The sequence below is a fragment of the Chelonoidis abingdonii genome, chromosome 3, assembly GCF_003597395.2.
Source record: "Chelonoidis abingdonii isolate Lonesome George chromosome 3, CheloAbing_2.0, whole genome shotgun sequence".
Lineage (NCBI taxonomy): Eukaryota > Metazoa > Chordata > Testudines > Testudinidae > Chelonoidis > Chelonoidis abingdonii.
The window spans coordinates 204,083,742-204,100,449 of record NC_133771.1 but is presented as its reverse complement, the minus strand read 5'-3'; the positions used below and the strand labels follow the sequence as shown (position 1 = coordinate 204,100,449).

General features: G+C 38.1%; 1 protein-coding gene across 7 annotated transcripts in view; it reads right to left on the bottom strand.

Annotated features, from left to right (window-relative positions):
* KIF16B (kinesin family member 16B) overlaps window positions 1-16,708 on the bottom strand; it is a 220,011-nt gene that overhangs the window by 134,677 nt on the left and 68,626 nt on the right. The gene's annotated exons all lie outside the window — the stretch shown is intronic.

The window sequence follows — 16,708 nt, the reverse complement described above, 5'->3', positions numbered from 1 at the left end:
CAAGCTTGAGTAATTAGCATAACCTATAACGTAACAGTAGCATAGAATATTGACAGTAATAAATAAACAACAATTGCAGCCATAATTTCAATTGTACACAATTCTACAAGTGCTTGATTCCATTGGGACTACTCATAGAGAAAAGTATCATTCAGTATGAGTAAAAGTGCAACCTTTAAGTGATAAATGATTTCTGGTAACATCTTTAAAACATAATACTCTATTGATGTATTTAATATATACAACAAGACCAGAAACAACAGCTTGTTTTGAAATAAAGTTTAGTATAATATTTACATAAAATTAAAAAGCAAGGTTCAGATATAAAAGTACCTTTATTATTGAAGTTTGGTTTTGGTTTGGTTTCATTTTGAAATATAAACCACACAGCAAAACTCCAAAGGAATCAGGATTTATTTTTCGTATACAAGTGAAATTGACATTGTAAAAAAGAAAAATTAACAAATCTCACAAACATGCACTTTTCTAGCGGCACTTCTAAACACACAAGATATATGTCTAGTGACAGTGGAATGACTATTGCCTATTCATTGATGTGTACCCTATAGGGTCATGCAAGACCTTACAATATCTGCACATGTGGGCAGACTTGCTATGCAAGTTCCCCTAAGTACAGAAGGTTGACATAAATCTGAACAATATTTTCCAGCATTGTAACATTTTGGCTTGACAGAGGCAATGACAAGACAAACACCCCAAACAAAAACAAAACAAACAAAAAACCCACAATGGTAAAATATGAATTAAAGTTTTCAAGAGTTCAGAAAACAAATGAATTCGTGATTAATGCTGCCTGCAGCTCTCTGACATTCAAACTGCATTCGGCAACTCCTTGATATTGTAGAAATGTCACCTTATAAAACTAAAATGTAGAGCTTAATTCATTGTTCAAGTGAAAAAGTAATTTCAGACAAAAACATCTATCACATATTAAATATTTATTGAGTAAGATCTACTAATATACATAATTTATAACACTCCTATATGACAAGACTGAATACTTCAAAACATTACAGGTTGATGGCCGGTTGCAAATTCCTGGCAGTTTCGGCCCAACGCAACACATGAAATATTTAGAGCTAAACATATTTTTTCTGCAGAACAAATCACTTGCTAACATCCTCTGCTGAGGCAAAAAATAGGCTTGCTAGGATGTACAGAAATCATAACTGGGGGAAAAAATCATTATGAATAATTAAGAGCGACGAAAAATGCTTCTCGTTTTAGCTGGTAAACAAGGTTTAAAATTACTGACTACCATTAAAAATAAAATGGTTAATTATGATTTAAAAGTGATTTGTTGTTCATTTATTCAGATCTAAAAACAGAAAGTCAACTGAATTCCATTATCAGTCTCCTATTTTGGATATATTCCTAAAAATTATATACACATAATGCATCCTATTAGAGTATGTTTTACAGACAGAGCTTATAGCACCACTACACGTAAGGTTACCTAACACTTTCCATTTAAGACCTGTTTTCAGGTGTTTACAATTTTCTTGAACTTAAACCATTTGGGCCAGGCCCATCAACAGCAATTTTAGGCCCCAGGTTGTCCCCAGCCAGGTGCGGGGCCCAGGGCGGTGGTGACGAATCCGTCACTTCTGGGACTGACCATGCTGCGCTGGCCCATCATAGGACCTGGAGCAGTCGCCACCCTGCGGCCTGCCCGGGCAATTTAAAAGGGCTACCGTGGCAACGGCAGCCCCTAGGCCCTTTTAAATCGCCCAGGCCCCTGGCCAATTGTCCCATTTCTCCCCTCCCCCAGACACACACACATCGGCAGGCCTGATTTGGGCTGAAAACCTTCCATGCCAGGTGTCTGCCTCACACTGAGGGGAAGGGGTTTTGAAACTTTCAGCTAGAACGTTTAGCTATTTCTGAGAATAAGATTAGGGGAAAATACACTTCTACCAAAGTTAAAAGATAGTTAATTGAGAGGATCTACCACATCTAATGCTTTGGTGGAGGGACTTGGAATGTGGTAAAGGGTTGCCCTAATATCAGGAATGTGCATTTTGCCATCCTTGTGAAAATCCACTCAAATTTGGTGGAGTGAAAAGCCTCGGGGGAGGCTGGGGGAATCAAAAGATCCCATGTTCTACTTGTAGTATGTTAAGAGTTTGGCAGCTAAATTCTCCCAAGACTCTATCTGCACCGTGCATGTTCCATCCCCACATATGTGCAGTCTGGCCAGCAGCACAGAGCTGTGTAACACCAACAAAGCCCAGTCGGCAGCGGGCAGGATCAAACCCGGGACCTCTAGAGCTAATTGCGTGAGTTTCTACTGCATGAGCTAAAAAAGTCATATGGCTCTTAGCTAAGGCTGTAAAGCAGACTCATTAATCTCTCTCTAAGTGGTCTTGGTGCCACTAGATGGGACAGAACACCAGTCCCAGGAGGTGTGTGGGGTACACATGCAGTATCCCCACAGAGGACAACTGAGCTTGCTCCATACTGGGGCTTCAGGACTGAGTAGGACTTTCCCTACAATTGCTCCTCCTGGCAACCAGGGACTCCTTGGGCACTGGAACCAAGATGAAGAGTTCTGTCTCTCTTCTGCTCTCCATAACCCTCTACTTACTAGCACCCAGTCAGTGTGGAAAAGAAAAAAGCTGCCTGAGCTGTGAAGCCACCAGGAACCACATTCCCCTTTAGTGAATGGTTCACATAGTGGACAACAGCCTACTACTGCAGTTACTCCATTACTACAAGCAGTAGAGGTCTGCCTGTAGAGCTAAAATATCCACTCCTGCCAATGATCTATTTGGGGTTCAATATGGTTACATATGATACAATGTGTTTGTCATAGTGCTTTTTTTAAATCTTAGGATATTACAAGGATCTCCACAGTGTCCTATGTCATCCCAACACTGTCCCTAGTACATGGACTCCCAAACATGAACAAAAGTTCTGAGAAAGGAAGGGACAACATCCAACTTTAAGGATGCCCTCCATACGAAGTTGGGACACTTTTTAAAAAAAAAGTACACCGTGAAGAGAAACTTCCTCTGAACTGTATAAAACTCAGAAATACAATTGCACACAGTTTTTTCATTAGGGTTGCATCAGTCCATCCATAGCCATTATGGGGGCACTCTCTTGGGTTCTTCCAACCTCAGTTTCAGTCAGGTGAGCCCTATAAAATACTATAGAGAAAAGTGAAAATTTCCTTCTAGCTTGATCAGTGTGCTGTGAGCGGGTGTAGAGACGGAAGTTGGAGAGAGAAATTTTCTAACCCCAAATGTAGCGATCCTGTTCATCCTGAGGATCTTGTAAACAAGGATCATTATCAATTACTACCTCAAAGTAATGGAAGCAGTAGTCTCTCTTTCTCGCTCTCTCTCATACTCACACACACACACACACAGCTTATGTCAGTACAAGAAAAGTTGTCTTTCCCTACTGCAATTCCTGTCAGAGTAGGGGAGATAGGGTCAGCAAGGGAGTAATCCTACTCTTATTGGCAGCTTCTTTTAACTCTTGTCATCATAAGGAATGATAAGGTGAGTTTTTGTACCAAGACCTGCTACTGCTCCGTCAGTGATGTCTTCCTCCCCCCACCCACAAGGTCACTGGAAAGCTATCACACAAAGGACAACCTCTCCTTTGTGGAAAACCAACAAGAAAAGGGAAGATACCAGAAGAAGGAAGGCCAGCCAAATAGGAATAGCCCTTGCATCATCCCACAGGTCACAATAAGATCAGTTCCCATGGAGGCAGGATCCTCACTGTAAGTAAGCCAGAGGTCTGTAAGCATGCCATATTTAGGAAGCAAAAAACGCTTAGACTTGTTCCATGGCTTGATTCACCTGGATTTGTATAGCAATTTTTCAAAAGCAGTGAACCAATTATTCAAGTTACAAAGTGAAAAAGCTCAAAAATTATAATTTTGAAAATAAATAGACGCTCAGGTTTCTGAGCATGCATCGACTTTTCACTTATCACTAAACGGAAAAAAAATCATTGTATTATTTTCAACAGACTATAAATACAAAAAGGCCAAAGAGCAGAACACAAAGTATCAAACAATAGTATAATAAGCTGTAGTTTTATACTGAAAAGTGATTTTGTAAAAATTAAATTTTTTTGGAAACTCACTAACTTCCAGATCAAATGTGCTCGGTTGACAAGTAAATGCCCAGATTCAGGAAAGCATCCCTATTCAGGACAGCATTTCAGAACACTTAATTTGAGCAATGCTTAAATACTTTCCTGAATCAAGGCTACAAGAATGGGATTTTAGTTGTTTATCTAAATGACAGCCCTGGGTTCCTTCTTGTTCTCCCATGGTCAGAAACAAATATTCTGAAACTGCAATTTCTTTAATAACTCCGTGGAAGATGTGAGTGCCCAAATAGAATCCCACTCACTCCCACAGAACTATATTAGTCTGTAGTGCTAACTAGGAATAAAAGCTTTATTGGCCCAATCCCGCAGTGAAGATCTACTCATTAATTTTTTTGAAAGTATGGTTCTAAAATACTTGTTTGAATCTTTGGGCTAGGTATGTTGAACCATGTAAAATGTGTACCAGAAAATATGCAGTAGGCAGAAATTCAAACTTTGTTTTAGTACCTTTACCTGTACGGAAAATGCAAATCATATCTCATATAAGTTTTCTTTAAAGCCAACAGTACAGTCACTTGAAGAAATGTAGAGGGTCCAGAGTCCCATTTAAATATTCCCTGATCAGTATTAGTATTCTAAGAAGTATCCAGTTAGTCACACTTTCTAATGCTATTGGGACTGCACATATTAAAATAGTAAATAATTATGACACTGCCCTTTTAATAAACTCCAAGAGGTTCAGCTTAATTTCCACTACACTTTCCACTGCAAACACGTAATTCCTTATTTAAATATTAAACAGTTAACTGCTGGCACGCAGTTCAGAGAACACATTGCACAGACATTTCTGATAAAATAGAACATTACATTGGCTGAGTAAATTGTCCAGATGTCTATATTTAAATTATGCAAAAATACATAATTCCAAATTAAAGAAATTATTTTGTAAAAAATGCAATGGCAAAAGTCCCTGCATTGGCAGTCAATGAGACTCCATAACCAGAGAAGATTTTTGTGGTAACAGAAACTTTTGGTGTATTTGAACAAAAATATGTTCTAATATCCTGGGTTCACAATGTTTGAAAGTTTTCTGCGGTCTGGCACTAACATTTAACGCCATATAAAAAAAACACATACATAACTATACACAAAAAAAATTCTTAATTCATATCTGGTTTTCCTCCAGATATATTTATGTTTTTACATGATCCCTTTTATATATTTGGAAACTTGAAACCAATCTGTTTCCTTGGAAAAGGAAAAAGTTTCTATAATTCTGCATATTGTGTTTGTTTCTTTAAATTTCAAAATAAATAAATAAATAACAGAGGAGAAAGAATTACATAGGCTATGCATGCAGAGAAAAAAGTCAGTGAAACAGTGTCCTTAAATAGAGTTCCTATACAATTTCAAACTGAACTAAGACCCCTACAATTTTAAGCACAAAGGACCAGGAATAGTCAGCTAAAGTTTTTCTTGCTTTTGTAGCCTTTCATGACGTTAGTGTATCTTAATTTTAAATTCATTTGCATTTCTTTCAATATTCTATGTGAAACTTTTAAGAAGTCTGTCATATAAATTTGCCTTTAAAACGTTAAAAAATACCATGAACATGAAATGAAAATGAATAAATGCTATTAAAAGCTACACATTATATGTAAACTTTATGTTGCTATACTGTAAGAAAAGTTAATCTTCTGTTTATACAGCACTTATCTTTCAGAAGAGGCAGATACCAAGTTACTCTTACAACTTCCTTCATTACAAATACATGGCCTGATCCTGCACTCCTGGGGTACACATAACGCCCACTAACTTTAGATCGTTATCAAACCCCTCAGGAAAGAAGTGCACGCACACAACTTGAGAGGGTCAAAGCAAGGGGTATGCATGTGGAGGAGAGAATGGAAACAAGAAATGGAGCATGAAGGGGAGAGCAAGTAGTGTGGGGATGGAATTGGTTAACTGAGGCCAAGGATTACACACACAGATCTGTCCCAAGATAATTTTCACCTGACATATACAAATTTGTAAGACTGGTTCTCATTTTGTCTCTCTGATAGACTTTGTCTTGGTAAGAGCTGGGATGTTTGCTGGGTTTTTGACGCAAAGACCACTGAAGTCAATGGGAGATTTTCAATCAACTTCAGTGCACTTTGGATCACATCCTAACACTAGCACCACTCTTCTGGTGTACATGAAGAATGGGATGTGACTCCAAGACAGAGTAGCTGTGGAGGTATTTTAATGAAGGAAAGTACATGGTTAACATTGAATTTAGAATTTAACCTTATACAAAATGAGCATTTTAAAAGCTAACATAAGAAAGTTATTACATACTGCAGAAGTGTTTACGTTTTATCTAAAATAGCTGAAGTGTTTTGCTTTTTTAATTAAACAAGAATCAAACAAATACAAAGTAAATGTTTTTTTCATCCCATTTCCACTAAAAAGCTCTTTCTTTTTCAGAACAATAAATTGGTGAATATTAGGGCTGTCAGTTAATCGCAATTAACTCACGCAATTAACTAAAAAAATTAATCACAAATAAACAAAATAATTGCGATTATATGCACTAATAATAGATACCAAATGAAATTTAATAAACATTTTCTGATGTTTTTCTACATTTTCAATATTGATTTCTATCACAACACAAATTACAAAGTGCACAGTGCTCACTTAATATTATTTTTATTACAAATATATACACTATAAAAACAAAAGAAATAGTATCTTTCAATTCACCCCATGTAAGTACTGAAGTGCAATCTCTTTATCATGAAAGTGTAACTTACAAATGCACATTTTTGTTGGTTACATAACTGCACTCAAAAATAAAACAGTGTAAAACTTTAGAGCCTACAAGTCCACCCAGTCCTACCTCTTATTCTGCCAATTGCTAAGACAAACAAGTTTGTTTACATTGACAGGAGATACTGCTGCCTGCTTCTGACTTACGTCACCTGAAAGTGAGAACAGGCGTTCACATAGCACTTTTGTAGCCAGCGTTGCAAGGTATTTACATCCCGCATATGCTAAACATCTGTATGCCACTTCATGCTTTGGCCACTGTTCCAGAGAACATACTTCCATGCTGATAATTCTAGTTAAAAAAAATAATGTGTCAATTAAATTTGTAACTGTGCTCCTGCTTTGTTTTACCTGCATTCTGCATATATTTCATGTGATAGCAGTCTTGGATGATGACTCAGCACATATTCATTTTAAGAACACTTTCACAGCACATTTGACAAAACGCAAAGGTGGTACCGAAGTGAGATTTCTAAAAATAGCTACAGCACTCAACCCAAGGTTTAATAATCTGAAGTGCCTTCCAAAATCTCAGAGGGACAAGATTTGTTGGAGCATGGTTTTAGAGAAGTCGTAAAAGAAGCAACACTCTGAGCGGGAACTACAAATCAAACACCACAAAGAAAATTCAACCGTCTGCTGGTGCACCGACTCGGATGATGAAATGAACAGTGCGTTAGATGAGCACTGCTTTCGATAATCGTTTGATTCAAGCATTGAACCATCGAGCTGCTTGAGCATGTCCTCTGATGATGTGTGGTTGAATATGAGGAGCTATGTGATCTTGTGACGGAGGGGCAGGTCAAATATCTGTGCAACAGCAGCTACAACGGCAGTGGCACGGGGCTGGTGAAACGGCCTGATTGTCAGGCTTTGCAAGGTGTACATGTTATCAGGAGCAGTGGCGCGGATTATCGTACTAGCGCAAAGTTTAAACGTAATCTTGCTTTGGTCTGGAGTATTGGCCTGACTTTAAGTAGGACTGAGTGTTCGTGACTTCTGAAGTTTAGATGGTTTATTTTGTTGAATGTAGTTATTTGTTTGGTGTTTTTACGATGATTTGTACAGTCGGTTTAAGCAACGTTTCATGATAAAGAGATTGCGCATTGCGATACTTCATGAGTGTGAATTGAAGAACAATTTATTTTCGTTTGTTATCTAGTTGCATATTTTGTAATAAAAAATATTACGATGACACACGTGTACACTTTGTAATTCTGTGTTTTGAAATTACAATATTGAAATGTTAGAATAACATCAAAATATTTAAAATAGATGTTTCATTTAACAGAACATAATTGCAGATTAATTTTTAATCCATTGTGGTAATTGATTTTATCCATCTCTCCCTTTTATGAATATGGATAACACACATGACACGAACTCGATATAGAAAGAAAAGTAAGAGTTACCAAATCCCAATGAGAAGCTTATTTAAATAGGCAAATTTTACAACTCTAAAGATAAATTAGATATTATGAAACATGCAGCATTGCACATAGCAAATACAAATCAGAGTTTTCTTTGATTTCAGCTTCTGTTTACAATATCTGATAATATATAAGTTAAAATGTTAAAAACTATACATGAATGTGAATCGTCTAACAGAATTATCTCATTGCAATATTAATTGTTTAATGAATCTGGGAGCTCTAGTATTCATCTAGCAAAATAATTCTAATTTTTCTTTTTATTTTGGGATGCAAAATTAAAAAAAAAACTTCACTGATCTACCAGCTCAGCTTGTTGGCTTAAATACTGTCTAGCACATGCAGCTAAATACAAGGAGGATTTACAAGTTAAACTGAGTATAAAGAAAAGGTGGCTAAGTCAGTATAATTTAGGAATCTTCTTGCTTAGTTATAAGTATAGGTTAGAGTCTGCAACAGGATTTTACACCTATGCAAAGTAACGGTGAACTGTTTTGTCTAGAGCAAACAAACAAGAACTTCTAGTGATATGCAACTGGGATTGTGATATATATTTCAAGAAACATACATTTGTATGGTTAACTAGAATATGTGAACACAAGTGACCATATTATTCAAAAATTTAAGCAGCTAAACTTTATTTTTATTAAAAAAGTTGTAATTGGAGCATGTGGTTAGAACCCAAGTGTTTAAAGAGCTGCTTTGAAAGGAAACCAGAAAGAAAAAAAGAAGAGACAATAAAAAGGACGACCCGGCACTATCACAAAAAGCATTTTCCTCCTATTTTCGTAAAAATGCTAGACACCGATGAATACGTGGAGCACAACATTGCAGGTGAGGGTAGGCTCAGCAAGGTGGTTAAGGAGCTGTTTTCTCTCCATTTAAAAGTTCTTCTTCAACATTTGTCACTGAAGCAAAGAGGGCATTCTTGCAAAGGCAGAAACATACTGCCTGCTGGGTTCTAAATATGTGTGAACCAGCAGTTGTAAATTACAAGTAGTGACACCTCTAAAACAATACTTAAAAAAATAATTGCACTAAGCTTGGGTATTTTAATTTTAAAACCACCATTCTAATGAGGATTGGATTTCTGTTTTCATAAGCAGGGCCCTATAAAAACCATAAATTCACCAGAATGCCCAGAAATTGCTAAATAGCCCAGTCATGCAATCTTTCCCTCTGGGGGAGGCAGGAGTGGGCATGTGGCTCTTGTGGATGACAGCAACATGTCAAGCCCCAGTATGGGTGAGAACAATGGCAGTTGGTTTTATGCCTATGGCACCATTTTCTCAGGTCTTCCTCATAAAGAACAAGGGACATGCAATTCAAATCCAGTCTAAAAGGTGCAATCAAATAATTAAAAGGAAATATTTTTCATCATGAGCAATTAAATGCAGAATTTCATTAGCCACAAGATGTCTCTGAGCCAAAAACTAGCAGGATTCAAAAGGGACTGGGCATTTATATGGATAACAACAAGCAGTATTATAGTTTAATGCTAACAAATTTTGGAAAGCCTATATAACTTAAACACAAACCAGTCTATTGGGGATGAGAAATGTTCTTGCATCTTCCTCTGAAACATCTGGTGTGCCACTGTACAGGTGCATGACTGGACTAGAAGGTGCTCAGGTCTAATCCAAGTATGGAAATTCCTATGGCATCCTTTGAGCCACAAGCCTGAATGCTAGAAAACACCACTACAGAAGCTTTACAAAATCATATTAACTAAGTGGAAGAGGACTATATGAAACAACTGACCTTTAAAGTCAGTGATACCCTATCCAACTTAGCAATTATTTATTTGTGTTAATAGAGATTTATGTTTTGAAGATAAACTCACAAGTAACAAGCCTCAATGTTAAAGCTCCCCCAGTGCTTCCTGTATCCATACGACCATTACTAAGATCAGGCTGGTTCTGTGACCTCGTACAATTCAGCATAATGAATGTGAAAAGATCCAATAGCAATTGAATCTAAAAACACTTTAATGTAGCTAAAAGGGAGAGATGGATAAAATCAATTACCACAATGGATTAAAAATTAATCTGCAATTATGTTCTGTTAAATGAAACATCTATTTTAAATATTTTGATGTTTCTACATTTCAATATTATAATATCTCATACAACACCAAATGTACAAAGTGCCGTGCTGGTCATTTACATTTTTTTATACAAATTGAACACGATAACAAACGAAAATAAATTGTATCTTCAATTCAACACCATGCAGTACTGCGCTAATGCAATCTCTTTATCATCGAAAGTTGACTTAACGAATGTACAAATCATCGTAAAAACACCAAACAAATAACTACATTCAACAAAATAAACCATCTAAACTTCAGAAGTCACGAACACTCAGTCCTACTTAAAGTCAGGCCAATACTCCAGACCAAAGCAAGATTACGTTTAAACTTTGCGCTAGTACGATAATCCGCGCCACTGCTCCTGATAACATGTACACCTTGCAAAGCCTGACAATCAGGCCGTTTCACCAGCCCCGTGCCACTGCCGTTGTAGCTGCTGTTGCACAGATATTTGACCTGCCCCTCCGTCACAAGATCACATAGCTCCTCATATTCAACCACACATCATCAGAGGACATGCTCAAGCAGCTCGATGGTTCAATGCTTGAATCAAACGATTATCGAAAGCAGTGCTCATCTAACGCACTGTTCATTTCATCATCCGAGTCGGTGCACCAGCAGACGGTTGAATTTTCTTTGTGGTGTTTGATTTGTAGTTCCCGCTCAGAGTGTTGCTTCTTTTACGACTTCTCTAAAACCATGCTCCAACAAATAGACAAGCTGATTAGAACACCTGAAGCCAATCAAGGCAGGCTAATCAGGGCACCTGGGTTTAAAAAGGAGCTCACTCCAGTCAGGGAGGGAGGAGCTAGAGGAGAGAAAGTGCGTGAGGAGCTGGGAGCAAGAGGCACAAGGAGCTGAGAGTGAGAGGCTGTGCTGCTGGAGAACTCTGGAGTACAAGCGTTATCAGACACCAGGAGGAAGGTGCTATGGTGAGGATAAAGAAGGTATTTGGAGGAGGCCATGGAGAAGTAGCCCAGGGAGGTGTAGCTGTCATGCAGCTGTTACAGGAGGCACTACAGACAGCTGCAATCCACAGTAGATTGGGATGGAATCTGGAGTAGAGTGTGGGCCTGGGTTCCCCCCAAACCTCCCAACTCCTGATCAGACACAGGAGAAGTTGACCCAGACTGTAGGGAAGATCACTGAGGTGAGCAAATCTGCCAAATAAGTGCAGGACCCACCAAGGTAGAGGAGGAACTTTCTCACATCAGTCATTATCGAATTTAGAATTTTTATTGGACACAGCGTAAAAGTCAGGAGAAAAAAGACACAGAAGTCTATAAACCAGAGAAGCAAAAAGTAATTCTATTTATCTGTCAAGAAGAACATTAGGAAGTTTACAGTAAGTACCATGTGAGAATTAACCAGTTCCTCAATCCAAATGTTGAATTATAATCACGACAGAAGAGCCTCCACTTCAGTTATGGAAGACAATGAAGAGCACAGATTAATGGCAAGAAAGGTAAAGGCATTCATAAAATACAATGGGCAAACAAAAGCAGTAGGAGATAAGGTAGATACAGTAAGCTCAAAAGACGGGAATACAAATAATACCTCCGAAAAACATATTCCCTTGGGAAATGTTACTTTAGTGGTTCTCAAACTTTTTGTATTGGCAATCCCTGTCAGACAGCAAACCACTTAGTGCAACATGTTTTATAAGTTAAAATCACATTTTTATATTTAACATTTTAAATGCTAAATTTATAACCCTACTGAATGAATTTACCTTTTCTCACTGCTTTTAAATTAAGACAAACATTTTTGTCTAATTGTTATGAGTATAAAAAATTTTTTTTAAATAGCTACTCTAATAATGGGAGGAGGCGCAAAGAAGCTTTGTCAATATCGCCTTTCACAGCAGCCTTAGCACCTCGTTGCCACCCTTACTTCTGCACTGCTGCTGATGCCACGACTGCCTTCAGAGCTGGCACCTCTGAAGGCTGTGCCCCCGCCACCAGCAGGAAAGATGTAAGGGTGGCAACAGGGTGATAAGTCTGCTGTGAAAGGTGATATTTGTATGTTTGTTAAGATCACTTTTCACAGCAGACTTGCTAGCGAGGAGGCTGTAAAAAGCAGTATTAACAAACATACAAATATCACTTTTCACAGCAGACTTTCTAGCAGCCTATTGCTACCATTACTTCTCCCCTGCTGCTGGGAGGCAAGACAGTGGCAGCTGCTGGCCAGGCACCCAACTCTGAAGGCAACACCGGCACCAGCAGCAGCATAGAACTGCAAAGTAAGGATAGCAATGCCATACCATGCCACTTTTAATCGTGCATAACATCTGGCGTCTGTGCTGGAAGGGTTAGCGGCGGGGCAAATTTTGGGGTGGCTATAGTCCCTGCAAGGGCGCTCCCCCCACCCCCACACACACCATCCTACCTTTGTGTCTGACTGTTAAATTATACATTACTTTTTCTTTGCCAATCTCAGTGTTCTGATTGGTCTGTGGTTTAATGCAGCTTTTCAACTGCTGAACAACCAAGCCCTCTAATGTTGTCTAAGTCCCACCTTTTCAGTCTCAAGACAACAAACCTGAGGGCATGATACTACAATCTGCAGAGTCCAATTTCCTTAAAGTTGTGATAATACAAATATATACTTTGATTAGGAACAATGATCACTGCATTATATGTTTACAATACTTCTTAAAGAAAATGCACTACCTTGCAACAGAAAGGTGTGTGTAATTTTCTAAAATGCTGGATTTAAATTATGTATTTTATAGCAGTCGCTCTCTGTTTCGTGCACGTACTCACAACCCTCACGTAATAATCTCACAACTCCCTTAGGGGTCACAACCCCCCAGTTTGAGAACCCCATCTTAGAATAACCTGCTCTTAAAATCAAAATGAATCTACGTTTGTGGATGAATCATCTAGTATTATTCCATAATGTTAAGGTCAGCAGAAATATTCTCACTAATGAACCCAGACTCCATAGTCCAAACATCGTATCTAGTACTGATGCAGACTAAGTACTGACTGCTATGAAGAGCTCTCATCTTGCTTTGCTGGAAAGAGCAATGAAAATTGAATGGAAGTAACCAGGAGAGAAAATTTCCATTACTATCTATATTGCATTGCCCATCCCATTATCCCTGGCAGAGTCTTGGCCTCATCACATTTGCCAAATATCAACATGACCTACACATTTTGGATCCATACTCCTTCCGGCTAATAAAAGCCAGTGAGGAACAACTAACCCACTACTAATAGAAATTATGAATGCTTCCTTCAGAGCAGTAAACCTGTTATACTCCTTGAAAAATGCAATAGTCTTTCCAGTCCTCAAGAAGCCATCAATTGACCATGAAGATCTCTCCAACTACTGTCTTTGAAGCAACTTGCTGAATAGTCATCCGGGATTAGAGAAAACTTTTGGACGCGATTAGCAATTTAAGGATTCCTTTACTTCTGGGTGCCCAACATGAGACACCTTATAAGGCCTTGATTTGCAGAGGGCAGGTGCTCACAAAACTTTCTGAAAATCAGACCCCTTTCAGGTGTCTCACATAGGGCATTCAAAAAAAAAAAAAAATTGGTCATGCAAAGTTGCTAAACACTTTAGAAAATCCTGGTCTTAACTCCTGAATTTAATTGTTAAAAATTTCTTAGCAGACATTCTGCTCACAAAACAAAGTTCCAACGTAGACCCTCTTTTAGTTGTATTTTCCTAACCTGGAAGCAAGATTCTGGCCACCTGGCTCATGCATTTTGCCAGGGTTCTTAACATTTACATTTTATAGTACCACTATAAACCACTAACCCGTGAACGAAGACTATTTACCTCTGCCAGCACTTTGTGGTGGTGAGATTGTCCTGCTTTGTGAAACAAGAACCAAGCTTTGGAGTGGACAATTGGACTTGGTTAGGAAGTCATTCACAAAATGAATTTTCACCTCAAAATGATGATTCATCAAAACCAAAACTGTTTGTGGGAAAGGGTTGGTGTTCCAATTTTGAAATTTTTTTTGAAAATTGTTCTGAAATTTTCAAAAGGTACCATTTTGACATTTTTGAAGTAAAGTTCCATTTTTCAGCCCAAAACAACTGTTTTGACATTAAAATTAGTGTATAGGTTAAAAAAAATGAAATTGTTGAAATTGAAAAAAAATTTATTCACCCAATCTGAATTATTTTAGATTATTGGTTAGATTTTGCCTTTTGGACCTATTTGGGATAGGAAAAAATTTCAAAATCTCAAATTCTCACTGGGTGGAAAAGCCATTACGACCCAGCTGTACTGACAACGAGCTTTTTGTTGCCTTTCATGCTAAACCTAGAGATAACCAAACCTGACACTAATTTGGAGATGTCACTTTTCCCTCTTCTCCTCCCCCCCCCCCCCACCTTTCCCCCATTCCTGGTCCAGTTGGTCAGAGTAGGCGAACTTAGGCAAGTTTAGAAGCTGGGAAGGGCTCTCTCTTTCACAGTGATTTGAAGTGTACAGTTTTCCCTGGCAGTAGCAATCCAATAATACTTCCATCCACCATTAGTATTAATTTTCCTTGCCCATTTTATAGAACACAACACTTGTCTCAGATGGGATTCAGTAAGCAATCCAACATCCTCGGTAGGATCGAAGTGGGCCTACCATCTTCCACTGGATAACGTGCAATAAGTGGTCATGTTCACCAGTTGGATGTGACATAAATTACATGTTTGCATAGTATATCAAGCAAGATAAGTCTTTCTTCCTGGATGCCCTAAAGTTTTATGCTTACACAGGGACAAGCACAAGGGGGCACAAGCAGGAATATGTCCATTGGCCCTCCCTCCCCACCAGCGACACCATTCAGCTAAAAAAAATTACTGCTCCAGCCCCAGCCCCAACCACTACTCCAGCCCTGGCGGATGACCCACGTTTCGCTGACCCAGCCGTTGCTTCTGCCACTGGACACAATTTGCTGACCCAGCTTTCAGCTGCATCTCCAACATGCCCCTCCAAAAGCTGTCAAATTTAAATTCACACACATGCCCCTGTGCTTACAAAAAATTAGCTATGACGTTTAATGTTTCAGGATTGTAGTAGGTGAATGAATACATAAATACATCGTGGTAAACTTCTGCCCCCTTACCAAAATCACAGTGATGTCTTACGAGTAGTATCATGATCCAAAAATCACAGCTCTTATGAAATGTAAAACACATCCACTACGGAAATGAAAGTGGCGTAAAACTTTACATCTAACTTCCTTTTCCTCCTGTGAAGTTTTTCAGCTATTTTTCTTTTCTTATTTTTCTTTTATTTATGACTTGCAAGTAAAAACCACTGACAGCAACAAATGAAGCCTAATACTGCTGCTTAAATTCCAACCCTTCCAGGATACCCAGGATGCTTTAAACTTAACATTTTCTGATATAAAATAATTAGACTGTCCAACATGCCTAGTTTTAATTATTCCAATGTAAGTTGCCTAAGATCTTGGAATATATCATTTCATTAGCATTTGAAGTCAATCTCTCTCTCTTTTTCTTTAAATGAGACACCAACCAGAGCTGCGTGACATGGAAATAAATTTGAGATTAACATGTGTGATGTTCCTTTTAATGAAAGATAGATGAGAGGTAGCATCAAGACAAAAAAAAGTTGAGTATACAAGTAGGCTGTCCAACTACTATTCTGAAAGTGTAGCATCAATAGTGTAAACACTCTCTCTATTATCATTATTTTACAAAGAGGCAGTCCATAGCATTAAATCACTTCCAGTGGGGGGAAAAAATCAAATTTATTTAAAAAATATAAAAAATGAAGAGTCACTTTTAGAATTTCTACCTTAGATCACCATATATTTATGTAAAACCACAGTGATTAAAAACTAGAAAAAATGTAACTGCATTCTTTCCAGGAATATTGTGGTCAAGTTCATTTAAAGTGGTTTTATGTTTTCAGCAAAGAAAGTATAATTTGGCCAGAAGTCATGTTTCAACCTATAGGATGCTTCCTTCGTCTACTTTTTGCTTGCCTAGTCTAGTTAGATTGTAGACTCTTCAGGGCAAGGACTGTCTCCTGCTAAGCATATGTACAGCACCTAGCACAATAGGACTCAGACTTCAGCTAGGTTCTGCAGTTTTGGCTGTAATAAAAATAACTTACATTCAAAAACCCCAATATCAATAGAATGCCAATATCAATAGAATGCCAAATATCAGAGGGGTAGCCGTGTTAGTCTGGATCTGTAAAAGCAGCAAAGAGTCCTGTGGCACCTTATAGACTAACAGACGTTTTGGAGCATGAGCTTTCGTGGGTGAATACCCACTTCGTC